Below are 20,769 nucleotides of genomic sequence, written 5' to 3'. Positions count from 1 at the left end.
TGGGCCTAAGAAGCCAAAAAAAATAAAAAAATAAAAAAAAAAGACCTTGGGGAGTTCCTGTTGTGGCTCAGCAGGATACCCAATTAGTATCCATGAGGATGAAGGTTGGATCCCTGGCCTCACTCAGTGGGTTAAGTATCTGGTGTTGCCATCAGCTGCGGTGCAGGTTGCAGAAGCAGCTTGGATCCCAGGTTGCTCTGGCTGTGGTGTAGGCCAGCAGCTGCAGCTCTGATTTGACCCCTAGCCTGGGAAATTCCATATGCTGAGGGTGCAGCCCTCAAAAGAAAAAAAGAAAAAAAAAAAAAAAAGACCTTGTACAGTGAAATGTTCTAGGATGTATTCTGGATAGATGCATTGACATGATACAGCTTAAACAACTTAATTTAACTGAGGAGGGTCATATCCCTTGGGATAGAAAAGCAGATTTCTTTAATCAGCCCTTCAATGTGTGTTGCTGGTTTTTGTGGGGCCTCTGCTAATCCCCTGGGCTCCCACACTTCTCACTGCCAAGCGTTGCGGAGCTTGGGCCTGAGTTAGTTCAGGCTCTGACCCAACAACAGATGTTCGCCTCAGGCCCTTGGCCTGTTTTCCACGCTTCGATTTAGGACTTTAGCTTTGCAAGGAGAAATTGTGGCCTATCTTCTCTGTCCCACTTCTAAATACCATGGCCTTGAAACTCAAAGGTGGAGACCTAAATATTCTCTAGCCCCTCTTTCTCCAAGGAAAAATCCTCATCCAGGCTGAGGCTAAAGGAGATGTTTTTCCCAAAGGTGAGTAACTTCCAGCTCGGTGAGCTCTGTGGTTTGGCAGTGAGACCTGCTTTGAACTCTCAAATGTGCATGGCCTTTCTGGTGGACTCTCTCTTCTTCTGGAGCCCTGGGATTGAGGGTAGATGGTGGCAGGATAATTAATTTCCTGACAAGGTGTTGGTGGCCAAGTCTTAGACCACAGGATCTCAGAAGCTGAGGAAGTCATTTGTCCAGTGACTTAATCTATCAATTTAGTGCCTTTCTTCCCTCTCACTAGTCTTCTAGGCCAAACTCGTGGGTGTCTGCAGGAGTTGGGGGGCCCTTATATCTGTTTTATATCGATTTAAATGTGTTTGTGTTTGAACTGGCCTGCTAGGTAAAATTATGATTGTGGGGGGAAATTGGTAAAACACTGATGTTGAGGAAAAACTTAATTTTCCACCTGTATGTCTCCTTTACTATGTATACAGAACACCTCACTTCTGGTCACCAGACATGTGGGTTTTTTCTTACACCAAGCAATTCTGCAACACCAGAATTTGTGTGTTAATTGTCCAGAATTTGTGTGTTAATTGTCCTACAATTTAACACAGCTCTGACACCATCTACCTGGAGGCCAGCTTAAGGGCTCAGTCCCAAGAGACTGCCCCCCCACTTCAGATGCCAATCACAAGTAGCAAGACTCTAGTTAGACTTATGTGACTTGGCTGCAAACCAGAGGTTCCCGCCACCTCCTTGGGTTCAATTAATTTGCTAGAGAGGCTCACAGAATTCAGGGAAACACCTACTTACCTTTACCAGTTTATTAAAGGATATAATAAGGGATGCAGATGAATCACCAGATGAAGAGATCCATGGGGAGAGGTTTGGGAGGGTCCCCAGTGCAGAAGCTTCCATCTCTTGGACGTTGGGGATGTGTTCACCCACCTGGAAGCTCTCTGAACCCCGTACCTTTGGGATTTGGTGGAGTCTTCCTCACGGAGCTGTGATCAATCATGAACTCCACTTCTAGCCCCTCTTCCCTCTCTGGATAAGTGGGGGATGAGGCTGAAAAATCCAAGCTTCTAATCATGTCTTGGTCTTTCTGGTGACCAGCTGCCATCCCGGAGCCCGCCCAGAGTTGCCTCATTACAACAGAAGATGATCCTAGTGCTTTTATCACTTAGGCATTTACAAAGGTTTTAGGAATGCTGTGCCAGCAACCCAGGGCACAGATCACTATGTATATGTGTCCTTATTATCTCACAACTAGTCTATAGATTGCTCTCCTTGGATATATTATAATCTGAGTCAGGAGGACTGAAATTGACTTCCTTCGCAACTACCTTCCTTTTTCAACCTCTCATACCTTCTCAGTAGAGAGAATCACTCTCTCAGGTGATTCAGGCTAGAAATTTTAAATCCGCCTTTGACTTTTCTTTCCATTTCTTAATCCTTTATATCCAGCTTGTCGACATATCTTAATGTTTGCTCTATTGAAGTATCTCCCAGACTTGCCTCTTTCCGTGTTCACAGCCTTGTCTTAGCTCAGCTCTTTAAGCCTAGTCCTCCCTGGTCCCCCCACCTCTAGCCTAACCTGCCCCAAATCACCCCTCCTCACCACCAACATTTGAATCTCCCCGATACTATTTTCATCCTGTCAGTTGGGGTTATTTAGCCAGGGACAAAAGGCTGAGGGAAATTTTTTATCTTTTTTTTTTTTTTTTTTGCTTTTTAGGGCCACACCCACGGCATATGGAGGTTCCAAGGCTAGGGATCCAATCGGAGCTGTAGCCGCCAGCCTACACCACAGCTACAGCAACGCAGGATCCAAGCCACATCTTCGACCTACACCACAGCTCATGGCAATGCCTGATCCTTAACCCACTGAGCAAGGACAGTGATAGAACCGGCAACCCCATGGTTCCTAGTCGGATTAGTTTTCCGCTGTGCCACAGCAGGAACTCCTGAGGGAAATTTTGACAGCAGTCTCCAAAGAGATGAAAATCTGTGCCGTGGGAGGAGGTGCAGTTTTACCCCATCTAGCTCCAGAGGGCTGAACTTGGACCTGTGGGTGTCCCTGCAGAGAGACAGCTAAGAAACAAAAGGATGTGTTGATAATTAGAGTGTCAGTTGGACTGTCTTGACATGTTAGTGAGTTTCCTTACATACAACAGTAATATCCCCGTTAGAAAACAATCTGAAATACCATAAAGGCAAAATACCTAGAAATAAACTTTATTTGAAATGTCAGTAATTTACATGAAGAAAATGACCACTTAGTTGAGAAATATGGGAAAACTAATGAAGCAAACTTCCCTGGATGGCAAAATTAGAACTGTGAAGATGTCAATTCTTCCTTATTTTTAGGCTTCCTGTAATTACAGTGAAAATTCCAATAGAGATCTTTTAGAATCACATATCATCATTTTTTAAATTCATCTGGAAAAAATAAACAGGAGAGGTGGCAAGGAAAATTTTGAAGACAAAGCTTAATTGGAGGATTATTAGCCTTGGCGGATAGTGAAACATTGCACAGCTCACACACGAATTTAACAGATTTAGTTAGGCAGAAAGAGACCTAATTTTATATAAACATTAAAAAAGGATAAGGAGTTCCCGTCGTGGCTCAGCAGAAATTAATCTGATTAGGATCAATGAGGTTGCAGGTTCCATCCCTGGCCTTGCTTAGTGGGTTAAGGATCCGGTGTTGCCATGAGCTGTGGTGTAGTTCGCAGACGTGGCTCAGGTCTGGCGTGGCTGTGGCTGTGGTGTAGGCTGGCAGCTGTAGCTCCGATTCAACCCCTTACCTGGGAACCTCCATATGCCACGGGTGTGGCCCTGAAAAAAAAAAAAAGAAAAAACAAAAGGATCAAAGAAACATTGCAGTTCTATGGGGAAAGAAGTATTTGAACAACTGGTTGAAAATTTGAAAAAAAAAAAGGAGTTTTTTTGCGGTACAGAGAGTTACAGACCAGACATTCAGACATTGTCACTGCAGCAACTTTGGTCACTGCTGTGGCTTGGGCTGGATCCCTGGCCCGGAAACTTCCATATGATGTGGGTTTGGCAAAAAAAAAAAAAGAAAAAAAGATTCTAACCTTAAACAGTACACCTAAATAAATTCTAGGTGAATCAAAGAAATTAAATATTACAAACTTAACTGTAGAAAAACTAGAAGAAAAGACAACTGAATATCAACTCTGAGAGGAGACCCATTTAGAATTTTATTATTTATTTATTTATTTGTTTGTTTGTTTGTTTGCCTTTTGTCTTTTTTAGGTGGCTCAGAGGGTTAAGGATCCAGTGTTGCCACTACTGTGGCTCAGGTTGGATCCCTGGCCCAGGAACTTCTCCATGCTGTGGGAACAGCCAAAAAAAGTCTTGAAGGAAAACATTTTAGTTCATAAAAATGTAAAAATTCTCAATTAAAAAACTAAAGAAAGCCAAAAAATGAAGAATTTTTTGTGGCAAATATGATGAACAGTCAACTTCTTTTTCTTGACTGCAGCATGCAGTTCCCAGACCAGGGATTGAACCCAGGCCATAGTGGTAAAAGCACCAAATCCTAACCCCTGGGCCACCAGAGAACTCCCATAGCTTTGGAAAAGACAAAAAAAAAAGTTTCTAAAAAGGCTAGAAATAAATACACCGAGTTGCTCACCATGTTCATGTTAAGGCAGGGTTTATTTTTCTGTTTGTTTTTTGTTACCTTTCTGCTTCGTTTTCCACATTGTCGGTAGTGTTTACTCTTCTCTCTCCAGCAAGGGTGTGTTGGTTCCCAGACTTCCTCCTGTTCGTGCTGGGATCATTGCTGTCTTGGGATGTTTGCTGGTGTCATTTCCTTCACCTGGAATGCCTTTCTCTTTTGACCTATCAATCTATTAACTATTTTTGATAATTTATACAAGAGTATTAGGCAGTTTATGGACTATCATGTACATGAAATCACTTTGTAGAGGGTTTTACAGAGGCCAGTTGTGATTGTTAGGAGGGGGAAAAAAGAGGAGGAGGAAGAAGCAGAGAAAAACCTATTATTTGTACAGTATGGTGCCAGGTGTGAGGGGAGGTCAGGATGGAGATATATAGAACAGGGTTGAGGCCCTCCAGAAGCTTAGCATCTTGTCAGGTGGATGGGGGAAAAATACCCCCATGTGGAGTAGGTGTGTGATGATGGAACACGTGAAATTCGAATGTGAGAGAGGCAGACAGAGCTGTAAGAGGAAAGCAGAGAAGGATGGGGGGATATGGAGCTAGAACAAGGCCCTAAAGGATTGGGGCAGGTAGGTTCAAGAAGAAAGGACATAAAGAAAGCTAGAGTTGGAAATAAGGTGGGGTGGGGGTGGGGGGGGGCGGTGAGGCCAGCTGAAGATCCTTCTGGAAAGTGGTAGGAGGTTGGGGGAAGGGGAAATAAGTAGAATGAGCCTGGCGCAGGAAAGTCTGGATCCTAATCTTTATTTTTATTTATTTATTATTTTGCTCTTTAGGGCTGCACCAGCAGCATATGGAGGTTCCCAGGCTTGAACTAGCACTGTAGCCATTGGCTTACACCACAGCCACAGCACCATGGAATCTGAGCCAAATCTGCGACTTAACACCACAGCTCATGGCAATGCCAGAGAGTGAGGCCAGGGATTGAACCCGCATCCTCATAGATACTACTCTGATTTGTTTCTGTTGTGCCACAGTGGGAACTCCCTGGACTCTAATTTTTAAAGCAACAGGTCTCCGCTGGAGTTTTAAAAAACGAGTGTATGGAGTTCCCATTGTGGTGCAGCAGAAGCGAATCTGACTAGGAACCATGAGGTTGTGGGTTCGATCCCTGGCCTTGCTCAGTGGGTTCAGGAGCTGTGGTGTAGTTTGCAGGCATGGCTCGGATCTGGTGTTTCTGTGGCTGTGGTGTAGGCTGGCGGCTACAACTCCGATTAGACCCCTAGCCTGGGAACCACCATGTGTGCAGATGCAGCCCTAAAAAGACAAAAAAAAAAAAAGCAACAAAAAAACCCCGAGTATGTAATTCCCAGAGAAGTGGTGAGCAGGATTCTTCCTCGCATGTCTTGTTCAATACTGAATAGCCTAGAACGTAGAAGAGTGGTACTTGGAACACAGTAGCTGCGCAGTGAATATGAGTTGAAAGGAAATTAGAATGAGGGAATCATAGGAGTGACACCATAACATAAGAAGGCTCATCCAGAAGAGGTAGGTGATGTGGACTGAAAAGGCAAAGGCTGGCAGCAAAGAGACAAGTTAATAGATTGCTAGGGTACTTCCAGGCATGAAGTAATGAGGGGCTGAACTGGGATTATGGCTGCTGGGCCTGGAAGTATGGGAACGGGTATGAGAGTCATTTGGAAAGAAACCAATGGGCTTTGGTGACTGACCGACCAGATGTAGGAGATGGAGTAAACAGAATCCAAGATAACATCAAAGAAAGTTAATCATACTTTAAGACAGCCTGAGTTCCTCTTCCAGGAAGCCTTCCCAGAATTCTCAAGCCTGTGCTGTGTTCCCTTTCTGAAATCAATTAATGCAAATAATCTGTATCACCCTGTATTAGGATATAAAAATTATAACATTATAATCCAGACTTTGCATATGTTTTTTTCCCCAGCTAGATTGCAAGCTTTAAAAGGTCAGGGAACTATCAAATCCCTACTGTGTCCAGCCCTGGGACTGCCACAAAGTAGATGCTCCATAAATCCTTAGTGTTTCAGAAAACCTGTATTCTCCTCTGTGCTGAAGAAGGGACTTACCTTTGTTTCTTGTTTTGAAATGTTTTCATATTCTCATTATATTTTTATTTTGGCTGCACCCATGGCATGTGGAAATTCCCAGGCCAAGGATCGAACCTGTGCCACAGCAGTGACCCAAGCTGCTGCGATGACAATGCCAGATCTTTAACCCACAGAGGCACGTGGGAGCTCACTTCATCTTCTCTCCTACTTGGTCCCAGGGAGCATGGAAGAGACAGATCTGGAGTATTAGCATCTTTCCTATGTAAGAGTCAAATGCCAGCTCTTAGCATTGTCATCAGCAGTAAAGAAATTTATTCCTTTATTCATTTGTCAATCATTCAACAATGGGGAAATAGTGTAGCATAGAGCTTAAGAGTCCATGGGCTTTGGATCTTGCTTCTAATCTTAGATCTGTCATTCACTGGGCCATGCTGGTTTGGAAAAGTTATTTAATCTCTCTCAGCTTTAATTTCCTCATCTATAAAATCAAGTTAATGTCTACCTAATAAGAACATTTAGTGAGTGCTTACAGTGTGTTTGGGCACTGCCATTTAATTCCGATTTTAGGGAGTTCCCTTCGTGGCTCAGCTATTGATGAACCTGACTAAGATCCGTGATGATGTGTGTTCTTTCCCTGGCCTCGCTCCGTGTGTTGAGGATCTGGTGTTGCCGTGAGCTGTGGTGTAGGTCGCAGATGCAGCTTGGATCCCAAGTGGCTGTGGCTGTGGCTTAGGCTGGCAGTTATAGCTCCGATTTGACCCATAGCCTGGGAACTTGTGTATGCCGCGAGTGTGGCCCTAGAGAGCAAAAAATAAAATAAAATAAAATAAAATAAATTCCTGTTTTACAGTGAAGGAAGTTGAAACCCAGAAAAAGATGCTCAGGTAGGAGGTATGGAACCAGTGGTCGGTCCTAGGCAATCTGGTCCCAGAGCCCCAGTGTCTAATGCTGTGCTTTATAACTTACAGGTATGGCGACTGTCACCACAAAACCATATCTAAGTATCATATGCAGTATGTCTGGCAGTGTCAGCAGACACTGAATATGCTAACTATTGGGTTTTTTTTAAAGTAAATAATGTTTTTATTTTTATGTATTTATTTTGTCTTTTTAGGGCCACACCCACGGCATATGGAGGTTCCCAGGCTATGGGTCAAACCCACAACCTCATGTTGTCTAATGAGGGTGGGGGTTCCATTTCTGCTTACTTCTCTAATTAGGGCATGTCCTTAGCTCAGTGACCAGATCTCTCTAATTCTTGGGCTCCTTCTCTGAAAAAAAAAAAAAACAAAAAAAAACCCACCACCAAAAAAGGAGGGGTTGGACCAAGGTCCTTTTTGGCTCTGAAATTACACGGGTTTTTGCTGGGGGAGAGGGGGCAGAGGGGGTGGCGTGGGGACAGCAATGTTTCAGAGCACATTTAGTGACAAAAGAGTTTTTTGTTCGCTAGCTGAGGTACTACTACACCCAAGGTTGCAGCCACAAGAGGGCAGCAGGTCTTTGAGCACCTGGGCAGGTGCCACCATGGGCCCCACAGGAAGACAAGCAGATTCTCTCCTCAAACCTTGCCTAGGTCCCTGGAGTTTTCCTGTTAAAATCCTACTCACTTATTTAGCGAAGGGCAGCCAGCCAGCTTGGGATGAGACAAGGGAGCAGTTTTGCAAATTAACTCTATCACCAGAAAGATTAAAGTCCAGGCCTAAAAGGAATTTGATTCTAGGAAAGTAAATATTTTATGAAAAATTGAAAATATATCCCTGTCCTATGGCTCATATCATCAAAGGCAGCGCTTTGAGAAGAGCTGGGAGCATTTTACAAGTCGTAAAAATTTTAGCAGGCCGAAAGTTGATTTTAAAAACTCATTTGTGGAATTCCTGTCATGAAGTGTTGGAAACAAATCCGACTAGGAACAATGAGGTCTGATCCCTGGCCTCACTCAGTGGGTTAAGGATGTGGTGTTGCCCTGAGCTGTGGTGTAGATTGCAGACGTGGCTCAGATCTGGCTTGGCTGGGGCTGTGGCGTAGGCCGGGAACCTCTATGTGCCATGAGTATGGCCCTAAAAAAGCAAAAAAAAAAAAAACCCACCAAAAAACAACACTCATTTGTGGAGCTCCCGTGTGGCCTAGTGGGTTAAGGATCCCAGTTGTCACTGCTGTGGTACTGGTTCAATCCATGGCTTGGGAATTTCCACATGCCTCAGGTGCAGCTAAAACAAAACAAAACAAAAAAAAAAAACAAGGAGTTCCCGTTGTGGTGCAGTGGTTAACAAATCTGACTAGGAACCATGAGGTTTCGGGTTCCATCCCTGCCCTTGCAGTGGGTTAAGGATCCAGCGCTGCCGTGAGCTGTGGTGAAGGTTGCAGACGAGGCTCGGATCCCGAGTTGCTGTGGCTCTGGCGTAGGCTGGCAGCTACAGCTCCGATTAGACCCCTAGCCTGGGAACCTCCATGTCCCGTGGGAGCGGCCCAAGAAATGCAAAAAGACAAAAAACAAAACAAAACAAACAAACAAAAAACAAAAGCAAAACAAACCAAACTCATTTGAAAGGCCGTGTGTTAGAGCACATTTCTTTTTCTTTTTTTTTTCTTTTCAATATCTACTTTTAATCTCATATTCTTTTAAAAATATCAGGTATATTGGAATAAACATTGGTTGTCATTTTAAAAATCAGTATTTCACTACTGCTATTTTCATATGAAATCCAATCTTATAGAACTACAGAGACCGTCTAAATCAAAGCTGCAATGTAATTCATTTTAAATGAGTAATTTGGAGTTCCCGTCGTGGCGCAGTGGTTAACGAATCCGACTAGGAACCATGAGGTTGCGGGTTCGGTCCCTGCCCTTGCTCAGTGAGTTGACGATCCGGCGTTGCCGTGAGCTGTGGTGTAGGTTGCAGATGCGGCTCGGATCCCGCGTTGCTGTGGCTCTGGCGTAGGCCAGTGGCTACAGCTCCGATTCAACCCCTAGCCTGGGAACCTCCATATGCCGAGGGAGCAGCCCAAGAAATAGCAACAACAACAAAAAGACAAAAAAAAAGAGTAATTTAAGCTCAAGTTATATTTCCATAGACCACATTTCTTAGTTCCTTCAGAAGTTTCAGTTCATTTTGCTCACGTTTATGGCAAGAAAGAATTGGTTCTGGAGGTTTCCAGAAAGCTCAGTCAAGCCAACATTAAATGAATGAATGAATGATTTTTCTGGAGACAATGAAATAACCAAGACTGTCATGTGTGTGCTGAATAAAAAGCACCAGCCTGGGCATCTGAAGGATATGCAAGGATGGAGAGGAAGCTCCGTAGGGTGGAGAAGAGGGCTGGGCGCTGGCCTGGCTTATCCTCTTCAGAGTTCTGATCAGCAGTAATCACATTTCAGATCATCACAACAGCCCAGACATTCCATATAGCCTGCCCAAAGGCCTCTTCGAATATATAAAGACTTTGATTCCTTGAGAAGACAATTCCCATGAGATTATAATCTTGCAAAAGACCTAGAACCCCCACAGAACAGGATATATAAGGATATGAGCATAATATAGGAAGATAACATTGCTTATTCACAAGCAATAGAGCTAGAGCTTTGGTCTGTTTTTGTCCCCCTCCCGCAGGGCCAAGGAGGGGTCATGGTTCGGATTAAGCTGCCCCCTGCTTTACTCATCCAGCCTCATTTCTGAGCCTCTGTTGCCTTGCCAGTTGTTTCCAAAACACACCAAGTCCTTTCTCATCTTTCTGCTTTTGCATATGATCTTCCTCCTGCCTGGAATTCCTTTCCCTGCTTTATCTTTCTAGCAAGTTTTACTCATCATTCCAAACCCCAATGACACTGTTTGGTGAAATCTTTCTTGACTCCCCAGGGACTCCCCAGACAGCCAATCAACCTTCACCAATGCTCCCATAGCAGCTAGTACAAAACTTATCACATTGCACAGTAATTGTTTGTTTTCATGTCTGCCTCTCCCCTCAGACCTGAGAATTCCTAAAGGGCAGGGGCTGATGATTTTGCTGTGTCCCTAGTGCTGGCCCATTGTGCACACTCAGTCCAGGCTGGCTGAATAGAAATGGACTCTTTTTCCAGTAACCAGCAGGGCGTTTTGCAAGGTGACTGACCAGGATCACTGAACAAAAGAAAATCATTCCTGGAGGGAGCCCTTGGCCACTTGACTGATATCAGGAGCCAAATGCAGATAACTGATTGCTAACATTCGATTGCATTGGAGGGCACACACCACCCAAAACTCGATGGAGACCACTTGCCTGGAATCCACTTTATTTATAGAAGACTACATGTAAGAAGAAGAAAACTTCTGGAGTTCCCGTCGTGGTGCAGCGGAAACGAATCCAACTAGGAACAATGAGGTTGCAGGTTTGATCCCTGGCCTCGCTCAGTGGGTCAGGGATCCAGCGTTGCCATGAGCTGTGATGTAGGTCACAGAGAGGGCTCGGATCTGGGATGGCTGTGGCTGTGGCCATGGCTGGCAGCTGAAGCTCAGATTCGACCCCTAGGTCCATATGCCCTGAGTACAGCCCTAAAAAGCAAAAGAAGAAGGAGAAGAAGAAAACTTATGATAGTGTGATTAAGCTCTGGGACCTGAATTTAAGGGAGTAGTGAGTGCTCCAAGTTAAAGGTCTTTATAATTCTGATATGTTTTGGAAAAGAGTACAGGAGTGAGTAGGTTAAATGTGAATAGATGACCTCAGGTTTCAAGTTTATGTAATAGAATTGCTCTGGTCTGGGTGCTCCACCTGGAGATGGGGAGGGGGGCTTTGGTAACTTGAGGTGGAATGACCTGGTCCTTTATGAATGGGTGATGGGGGTGGATTCATAGCAGCTACTTCTCTGCACAGCACCTCACAGATTTGCCTCATTTGCAAACATCTGAGGGATCAGTAAATATTAGTACATATGGGTTGTCAGTAAATAGACTTTTCGGGAGCTGCCAACACCCGCTGGTGCTTTGTGCTTGTGCTTCTCTCTGCCTCCAAGTCTTCCTTTCTGCCTCCTTGTCCCAAAGCCTCTTGGCATGAACGTGGGGGGAGCCAGCTGTATTGGAAAAGGCTTAGAAGACAAAGTTAGAAAGGGGAAGGCGACCTTCAAGGGAAAGTAAGTGGGTAACATAATTGATTCCATTCTGGGCAGGGGATTTCCTTGCAGGGCATTTTTTTTTTCTTTTTTTTCTTTTTTTTTTTTTTCCGTCTTTTTAGGGCTGCACCCATGGCATATGGAGGTTCCCAGGCTAGGGGTCAAATCGGAGCTATAGCCACCGGCCTATGCCACAGCCACAGCAATGAAGGATTGGAGCCGCACCTTCGACCTACACTACAGCTCATGGCAATGCCGGATCCTCAACCCACTGAGCTAGGCCAGGGATTGAACCAGAAACCTCATGGTTCCTAGTCAGATTCGTTTCCACTGCACCACGAGGAGAAGTCCTTTTTTTTTTTTTTTTAAATTGGGCCAGGTTTGAATCCCAGTCATAGCTGTGACCTACACCACAGCTGCATCGACACCAAATCCTTTGACCCACTGTGCTGGGGCAGGTATTGAACCCTGCCTCTGGAGGCAACTCAAGCCACTGCAGTCAAATTCTTAAATCACTGCCCCACAAAGAGAACTCTGAAATGGAATCTCTTGATCTGCACGTCAATCAAAACAATTATGGGGAGTTCCCGTCGTGGCGCAGTGGTTAACGAATCCGACTAGGAACCATGAGGTTGCGGGTTCGGTCCCTGCCCTTGCTCAGTGGGTTAAGGATCCAGCGTTGCCGGGAGCTGTGGTGTAGGTCGCAGACGCGGCTCGGATCCCGCGTTGCTGTGGCTCTGGCGTAGGCCGGGTGGCTACAGCTCCGATTCAACCCCTAGCCTGGGAACCTCCATATGCCACGGGAGCGGCCCAAGAAATAGCAACAACAACAACAAAAAAGACAAAAGACAAAAAAAAAAAAAACAATTATGGGAGTTCCCCTTGTGGTGCAGCAGAAACAAATCTGACAAGCATCCATGAGGATGTGGGTTTGAACCCTGGTCTCACCCATTGAGTCGGGGATCTGGCCTTGTCATGAACTATCTTGTAGGTTGGAGACATGGCTTGGATCTGGAGTTGCTGTGGCTGTGGTGTAGGCTGACCTCTGATTCAACCCCTAGCCTGGGAACTTCCATATGCCTTGGGTGTGGCCGTAAAAAAAATGAGGCTGGGAAATGTTTACCACCCAGAAATTAAAATAGGAGGAAGTTCAATGTTATGGTTATTCGAACCATGAATTTACACCACACATATTTCAAATTTAGCATAATTTCTTTGCTCTATATCTTAAATAGCCTCACTGATTTATTAAATTTTTTGTGATAGAATATATACAACATAGCATTTAGGATTAGCACTTGGGATTTTAACCATTGTTAAGTGTCTCTTTTGTGGCATTAAGTACATTCACATTGTTGTGCAACAATCACCACCATCCACCTCTGGCACTTTTTCATCTTTCCCAACTGAAACTATGTACTCATTTTTTTTTGTCTTTTTGCATTTTTGCCTTTTCTAGAGCCGCACCCACGGCATGTGGAGATTTCCAGGCTAGGGATCTAATCGGAGCTGTAGCCACCAGCCTACACCAGAGCCACAGCAATGTGAGATCAGAGCCGTGTCTGCGACCTACACCACAGCTCATGGCAACACTGGATCCTTAACCCACTGAGCAAGGGCAGGGATCGAACCCGCAACCTCATGGTTCCTAGTCTGATTCGTTAACCACTGCACAACGATGCGAACTCCTCTGTACTCATTCAGCACTAACTCCCCATTCCTCCTCCTTATGCCCCTGGCAACTGCCATTCTATTTTCTGTCTGCATGCATTTGACTACTCCAGGAAATTCTTACAACAGGAATCAAACAATATTTGTCCTTTTGAGACTGGCTTATTGCACTTAGCATAATGTGTTCAAGTTCATCCATGTTGTAGCACGTGCCTTGCTGTGTTTTAATTAAACTGTTCTCATAAATTTGTCCTGTACAGTCTTATTTCTAGGAGTATCTTTCTATACAGATGAAGTAGGATTCATCATCTCTAGTTAAAGGTGGAGAAACCAAGATGAAGAGAAGATAAGTGTATTGGATACAATTGGTGGCTTATCCAAATCTATTCTCCCATGTCCCCCTCCCCCTTACCCTTCTTTCTTTTGACAAGTCCCAAATTTTGTTCTGGTATTCACTGGCAAGCTATGCACACAGGGAAGAAGCTATTCTTAACCCCAGGAGTAAGTCTGGATGCATTTGAGTCAATTACAGTAATTTTAGCTCCTTTGCCAATGATTAGTACAGGAGATGAGCAGGTAAGACAATTTTGGCCTATGAGACATGAGAGAAATTGATGTAAGTATTCTAGAAAGGGTTTTATTTTCTTTTGATTTTATAAACACACATTTTCTTTCTTTCTTTCTTTCTTTCTTTCTTTCTTTTTTTTTTTTTTGTTCTTTTTGCCTTTTCTTGAGCCACTCCCTTGGCATATGGAGGTTTCCAGGCTAGGGGTCGAATTGGAGCTGTAGCCACCGGCCTACGCCAGAGCCACAGCAATTCGGAAACCAAGCTGCGTCTGTGACCTACACCACAGCTCATGGCAACGCTGGATCCTGAACCCACTGAGCAAGGCCAGGGATCGAACCCACAACCTCATGGTTCCTAGTCGGATTCGTTAACCACTGCGCCACGACCAGAACTCCTATAAGTACACATTTTTCTATTTCTCAATATGGTGGCCAAGTATGTGGGGTGATACCTGGAGCTCAGCAGCCATCTTGCCACCATGAGAAATGTTAGCCAAATCACCCAGAGGATACACTGAAGATGGCAGAGGGTGAGATAGAAGGAATCTGGATCAGAGCTGCTGCTGTGGCACAACAGATGGAGCCCTGAGATGCAGGTTCAAACCCTGGCCTAGAACAGTGGCTTAAGGATCTGGAGTTGCTATAGCTGCAGCTTGGATCTGATCCCTGGTCCAGAAACTCTGTATGCCAAGGGGTGGCCAGGAGAAAGAAAGGAAAAAAAAAAAAAGGAATCTGGATACTTTAATGGTGAATGAGCTTCTGAATTAATCAACTCTGGAATTCTCCCCAGAGTTCTTGAGTCTTGCCACTTAAATCATAATTTTCCTTATTGGGAGTTCCTGTTGTAGTGCAGTGGAAACAAATCTGACTAGTATCCATGAAGATGCAGGTTTGACCCCTCGCCTTGCTCAGTGGGTTACGGATCTGGTGTTGCTATGAGCTGTAGTGCAGGTCGCAGATGCAGCTGGGATCTGGCATCGCTGTGGCTGTGGCGTAGGCTGGCAGCTGTAGGTCTGATTCGACTCCTAGCCTGGGAACTTCCCTATGCTGTAACTGCGACCCTGAAAAGCAAAAAATTAATTAATTAATTTCTGTATTATTTAAACCACTTTTGAATTTTCTGTCCTTGCCACCCAAAGCATACTAAATGACTTGCCAAGAATTAAAGCTAAACAGTAACCAATGCAGAGGACCCAAGTCTCACACACTTTTCTACTGGATGATGCTATTGACTCAGCATTGGTCTTTGTGTTATGAGATATCCCAGCCTATCGTATTATGTCTAAACTATTGGTTCTGGGAAGCAATTTCTAGGAAAGGGATCCTTGGAAAATTGAGTTTGATTTTGAGATGGGGGAAACCCCGAAAATCTCAGAGAGGTGGTGTGTGACAAAGTGGAAGACAGGTTATGATATGAAGACGACAAGGTAAAAAGTTTTGAAACATTGAAACTACAGAATGCTGATAGGGAACCAACATAATTACAATTACACACTGAACTGACATCAATGCTCAGTTACCGGAAACCTCCAGCAGGTCATACTAGCTATGCTTAATAGTCTACCCAGCAAACTTTCTCTTAAGCAGGTGAGCTGGGCATGTGATCCAGGTTTGGACTATCATAGTTCTTCATTTTCCAGGCAATTTCAATCCGGCCAGGTGGTAGGCACACGACTCAAGGAAAGGCCAAAGTCCTTCCCTTGGAAATTATATACGGATGCTGAGAAAAAGCAAGGTGTTTTTGGCTAATAGACAAAGAGAAGCAGAGATGAGCAAAACTAAAAGTCAGACCAAAAAGAGGGAGGTGGCTTTGAGTTCTCTGTGTCGGACCTTAAGGCCTGGGTTCCTAAGCACTTGCTTTAAATCAATGAGCTATCCTAGGGTAGCAGATTGTATTTTCCAGAAATGGCCACCAAGATATATCCCATCTCATACCACCCATATACTCTAATTACAACACAACATCGACATTCCTTCCATGGAGTGGTGGTGTCTATGTTCCCTCCCCTTGCACCTGGGCAAACCTTTGTACCCACTTGACCAAACAGTATGGTGGAAGTGATGCTATGTGACTTCTGACACTGAGTCACAAGAATGCCATACACTACTGCTTTATCCTCTCGGGACATCTGATTTTGGAATCCAGGCACCATCCTTGAAGAAGCCAATAGCTACATGAAGAGGCCATGGATGAAGAGGTCTAGCCAAAAGCCCTTGATGAGGTCCCAGAAGATGGCCAGCCTCAACCACCAGAAAAGAGACAGTTCCAGATGAACTCAGCAATCAAGTCACCCTTAACCTTTGAGTATTCCTGACTGAGGTTTCAGGCATCAAGGGGCAGAGACAGTCATTCCTATGTATCCTACCAGAATTCCTGGCCCCTAGGCCCATTAAGAATAATTAAATGATGGTTTTATTTATTCATTTTTATTTTAAAGAATTTGATTTAATTTTTTTTTTTTTTTTTTTTGGCTTTTAGGGCTGCACTCGAGGCCTGTGGAGGTTCCCAGGCTAGGGGTCTAATCGGAGCTGTAGCTGCTGGCCTATGACGGAACCACAGCAACGCCACATCCGAGCCGCGTCTGCGACCTACACCACAGCTCACGGCAACGCCAGATCCTTAACCCACTGAGCAAGGCCAGGGATCAAACCCGCAACCCCATGGTTCCTAGTGGGATTCGTTAACCACTGAGCCACGACGGGAACTCCAATGATGGTTTTATACCACTAAATTTTGGGATGGTTTGTTATGCAGCTACAATTAATGGAAATACACAGTGTCCTTCTTAGCTCTGTGAACCAATAAATTCTCTTTTTGGCTTAAGCTAGTTTGAATTGAGTTTCTGTCACTTGCAACTAAAGGAATCCTGACTCTATTCCCCAGGTACTACCCATTTTCACCCCGCCCCGCCCCCTTTTTTTTTTTTTTGGCAGCACATGGAAGTTCTCGGGCTAAGGGTCAGATCGGAGCTACAGCTGCCAGCATATGCCACAGCCACAGCAATGCCAGATCTGAGCCACATCTGTGACCTACACTGCAGCTTACAGCAACGCCGGGTCCTTAACCCACTGAGCGAGGCCAGGGATCGAACCCACATCCTTATGGAAACTAGTTGGATTTGTGTCTGCTGCACCACAATGGGAACCCCAGTATTATCCATTCTTACGAATCAATCACTCAATTTACCAATAAAGGAATTTTTCATGTGGTCTTTGTAGAAAAAAAGTGCAGAAAGGTAGTGAAAAGAAAGAAGAGTTAGAATTAGGGCAAGGGCATTAAAAAAAAGGGTTCGTCCTCTTTTTGTTTCCTTCAATCCATGACTCCACAAGAAATGACATGCCTTATTTCCTCCTTCAAGCCATTTCATTGTTCAATTTAGAATTGGATGCTGGCCACTGATCTGCCGAGTGAGCTTTGACAGTCACTGTACCTTGCTGCGTTCACTTCCAGTTTTGAAGGGTGGTAGTGAAGGGAACTATTTCTTTACCAGCAAATGAGGGAATGAGACTGGATGTGATAGTTATTTTATTTTTTCCTTTTTCCTTCTTCCCTTTTTTTTTTTTTTTAGGGCCACACCTACAGCATACAGAGGTTCCCAGGCTAGGGGTTGAATCGGAGCCGTAGCTGTTGGCCTACACCACAGTCACAGCAACTCGGGATCCGAGCTGCATCTTCGACCTACACCACAGCTCACGGCAACACTGGATCCTTAACCCACTGAGCGAGGTCAGGGATGGAAACCTCATCCTCGTGGATACTAGTCAGGTTCATTAATGACTGGGCCACGATGGGTTACTAGTATTCTTAATAAGAACTATATGTTTGGAGTTCCGGTCATGGCGCAGTGGTTAACAAATCCGACTAGGAACCATGAGGTTGTGGGTTCGATCCCTGCCCTTGCTCAGTGGGTTAAGGATCCGGCGTTGCCAAGAGCTGTGGTGTAGGTTGCAGATGAAGCTCGGATCTCGCGTTGCTGTGGCTCTGGTGTAGGCCGGTGGCTACAGCTCTGATTAGACCCCCTAGCCTGGGAACCTCCATGTGCCGAGGGAGTGGCTCAAGAAAACACAAAAAGATAAAAAAAAGAAAAAAAAGGGGGGAACTATATGCTATGTATTATATTCGGTGTTTCCTACATATTCTCATTTTCTCCCAACCAAGTCCCTATGCAGCAGGTATTATGAGCCACTTTATGGTCCTTTCCTGGACTAATATTCTCTCAACACTTGTTGAGCTCCTTCTCTTGTGCTTCTCATTCTGATATCCTCTGAGGGCATGAGAAGTCACATGTATCAAGTTCCTTGTTTGCAAGACGCTTATGTTCAGGTTGGAAAGGTAAAGCTAAACTAGATATTAAGTTGAGCAGCAGTGGCCATAGATGCATCAGGAGTTACACTTGTTATCTAATGTCATGTAACAGATGACCACACATTTAGCAGCTGAAAACAACACACATGTATTATCTCACAACTTTTGTGGTCCAGGAGTCTGGGCTCAGCTTAGCTGGGTCTCCTGCCGTGTCTCACAAGCCTGCAATCAGGCACTGGCTAGGCTGTGTTCCTCAGTGGAGCCCAGGATCCTTCCCCAAGTTCAGGAGGTTGTCGGCAGGATTTCTTGCAGGCCTAGGACTGAGGGCCCTTGTTCTTTTGCTGTCTACTGGGGGCAAGTCTCAGTTCCTAGAGGCTCCTGCAGTTCCCTGCCATGTGCTTTCTCCACAGGCAGAGACCCTCACTCTGGTTGGCTAAGAAGGAGTGTTATATAATGTACCTGTAACCATGGGAGTGACACATCATCATCTTTGCTGTGTTCCATTGCCTAGAAGCAAGTCACAGGTCCCGCCCACACTCAGGGCAGGGGATTACACAAATGTGTGACTCACTGAGGGGGAGCTGGGGTCACCAGAAGGTGTATTTGCTGAAGGGATTTAAAGAAGAGAGAGGTCAGGGTGACCTGGAATCCTCAGGGGAGCCTTTATGGAGAGAGGCTACAGCTTGAAGGGAGTAGAAGTGAGACCAGCAAAGAAGGAAAGAGAAGAGGCAAGATATCTAGGACCAAAGGGCTATATGAGCAACGGTGTGGAGGTGGGGTTCTCACCTAAGTACATAAAAAGCTAATGGAAATCTGTTGATTTCCATTACATCACAAAGGGTGGGAGGGATTTTTTTTTTTTTTTCCCTTTAACTGAAAGGAAGCTGGATAGTAGAGAGTCTTGGCCTTGGAGTTGGAAAATCTGGGTTCAAGGTTCTGTTCTGCCATTAACTAGCACTGTGATTGGATCTGCTGGTTATGAGTCTAGTTTCTCATGAATGCTTCTATTTACCTGATTATCGTGAGGACTAAACAAGCTCTTGGGTGGGAAGTGCTCTGCAAAACTGTCCAGGTCCCATTTCCAAAGGCAGTTTCATCAACTTTCAAGTCCCCACTCTCTCTGAGTCCCCCAGCTTTCTGACTTCTCTTTCTCAGCACCCCCCCCCCTCCCCACACACACACCGCTTCCTCTTAAAGTCTCTAAATGCAGGGAGGGAGACATTCTCTGGGTTCTAGTCTTGGCCCTCCTCTCATCTCACTGCACCTCTGCCTGGTGCTCCCATCTGCCACTACCCAGAACGGATGGCTCCCAAATTTGTGCTCTGCCCAGACCCTTTTCCCCAGTGTCAGACTCATGCGTCCAACCAGTTACTCATCAGTTCCTCTTGGATCTCCCGCAGGCCCTCGAATCCAACATACCCTAAACTGGACTCATTATCTTCCCCCCAAACCTCTTCTTCTTCCTTTTCATGCCTGGTCTTAAGGAATCACACCGCCAACTCAGGAATCTTATCTCCTTCTTTCCTCCCCCACCTGCCTGAGTTCCAAGGGGTCCACAAGTCCTTTTCCTCCAGTGAATCCCCCCTCCAGCACCACTGCCCTAATTTGAATCTCATAAATTCTTGCCTGAATCACTGCCATCGCTTCTTAACTGATCTCATTTTTGTCTCCACACTTCCCACAGAATGAACTTTCTGAAGCACAAATTTGATAATACCGCTGCTCTGATCAAAAGCATCCAAAGGCCCTCAAATGCTTCAGAATGAAAATTCAACCTCTTGAGCATGATTTTTACTACCTGAAGCCCTCCTGGATCTGACTCTTGCCCACCTCCCCCTTTCCTCTCTCTGACCACTGTCTCTCTGTCCCCTCTGCTCCAGCTTGCCATTCTCATATTGCACAGTGTCCTTTCAAATCTCTGTGTATCTTGTCACACTGTTCTTCCACCACTACCCTTCCCTGTCTATGATCACTCGCTCAGCTCTTCCTTTTTTTGGGGGGGGCACACCTGAGGCATGTGGAAGTTCCGGGGCCAGAGATCAAACCCACGCCACAGCAGCGACTTGAGCTGCTGCAGTGACAAGACCAGATCCTTAACCCGCTGCACCACAGGCGAATTCCCCAAGCTGTTCCATTTTGAAGGCCTCTCCTATGTCACTCTTAATAACCTGTGCGGGCCTCTAGCACAGTGCTTATTACTCAGAAGTGCCAAGGTCTGTATTGTAATTGCTTTTTATTTTGCTGTCTCTCTTGCTAGATTGTGAGTTCCTTAGAGCTTGTAATGGCATCTCATTTTATTTCTTATTTTGAAGCTCTGATCACGTTTCTAAGTATTTTTTGTATTTATTTTTTGAATAGGCAAAATGAACACCTGTCTAAAAATTCAGAAGTTGGAGTTCCCATCATGGCTCAGTGGTTAACGAACCTGACCGGCATCCATAAAGACGCAGGTTTGATCCCTGGCCTCACTCAGAGGGATAAGTATCCGGTGTTGCTGTGAGCCATGGTGTAGGTTGCAGTCGCAGCTTGGATCCCACGTTGTTGTGGCCCTGCTGTAGGCTGATGGCTACAGCTCTGATTGGACCCCTAACCTGGGAACCTCCATATGCCACAGGTGCGGCCCTAAAAAGACAGAAAGACAATAAATAAATAAATAAATAAATAAATAAATAATTCAGAAATT

The sequence above is a fragment of the Phacochoerus africanus genome, chromosome 6 (genome assembly GCF_016906955.1).
Source record: "Phacochoerus africanus isolate WHEZ1 chromosome 6, ROS_Pafr_v1, whole genome shotgun sequence".
NCBI classification, from domain to species: Eukaryota; Metazoa; Chordata; class Mammalia; order Artiodactyla; family Suidae; genus Phacochoerus; species Phacochoerus africanus.
Note: the sequence above shows the minus strand (reverse complement) of the source record.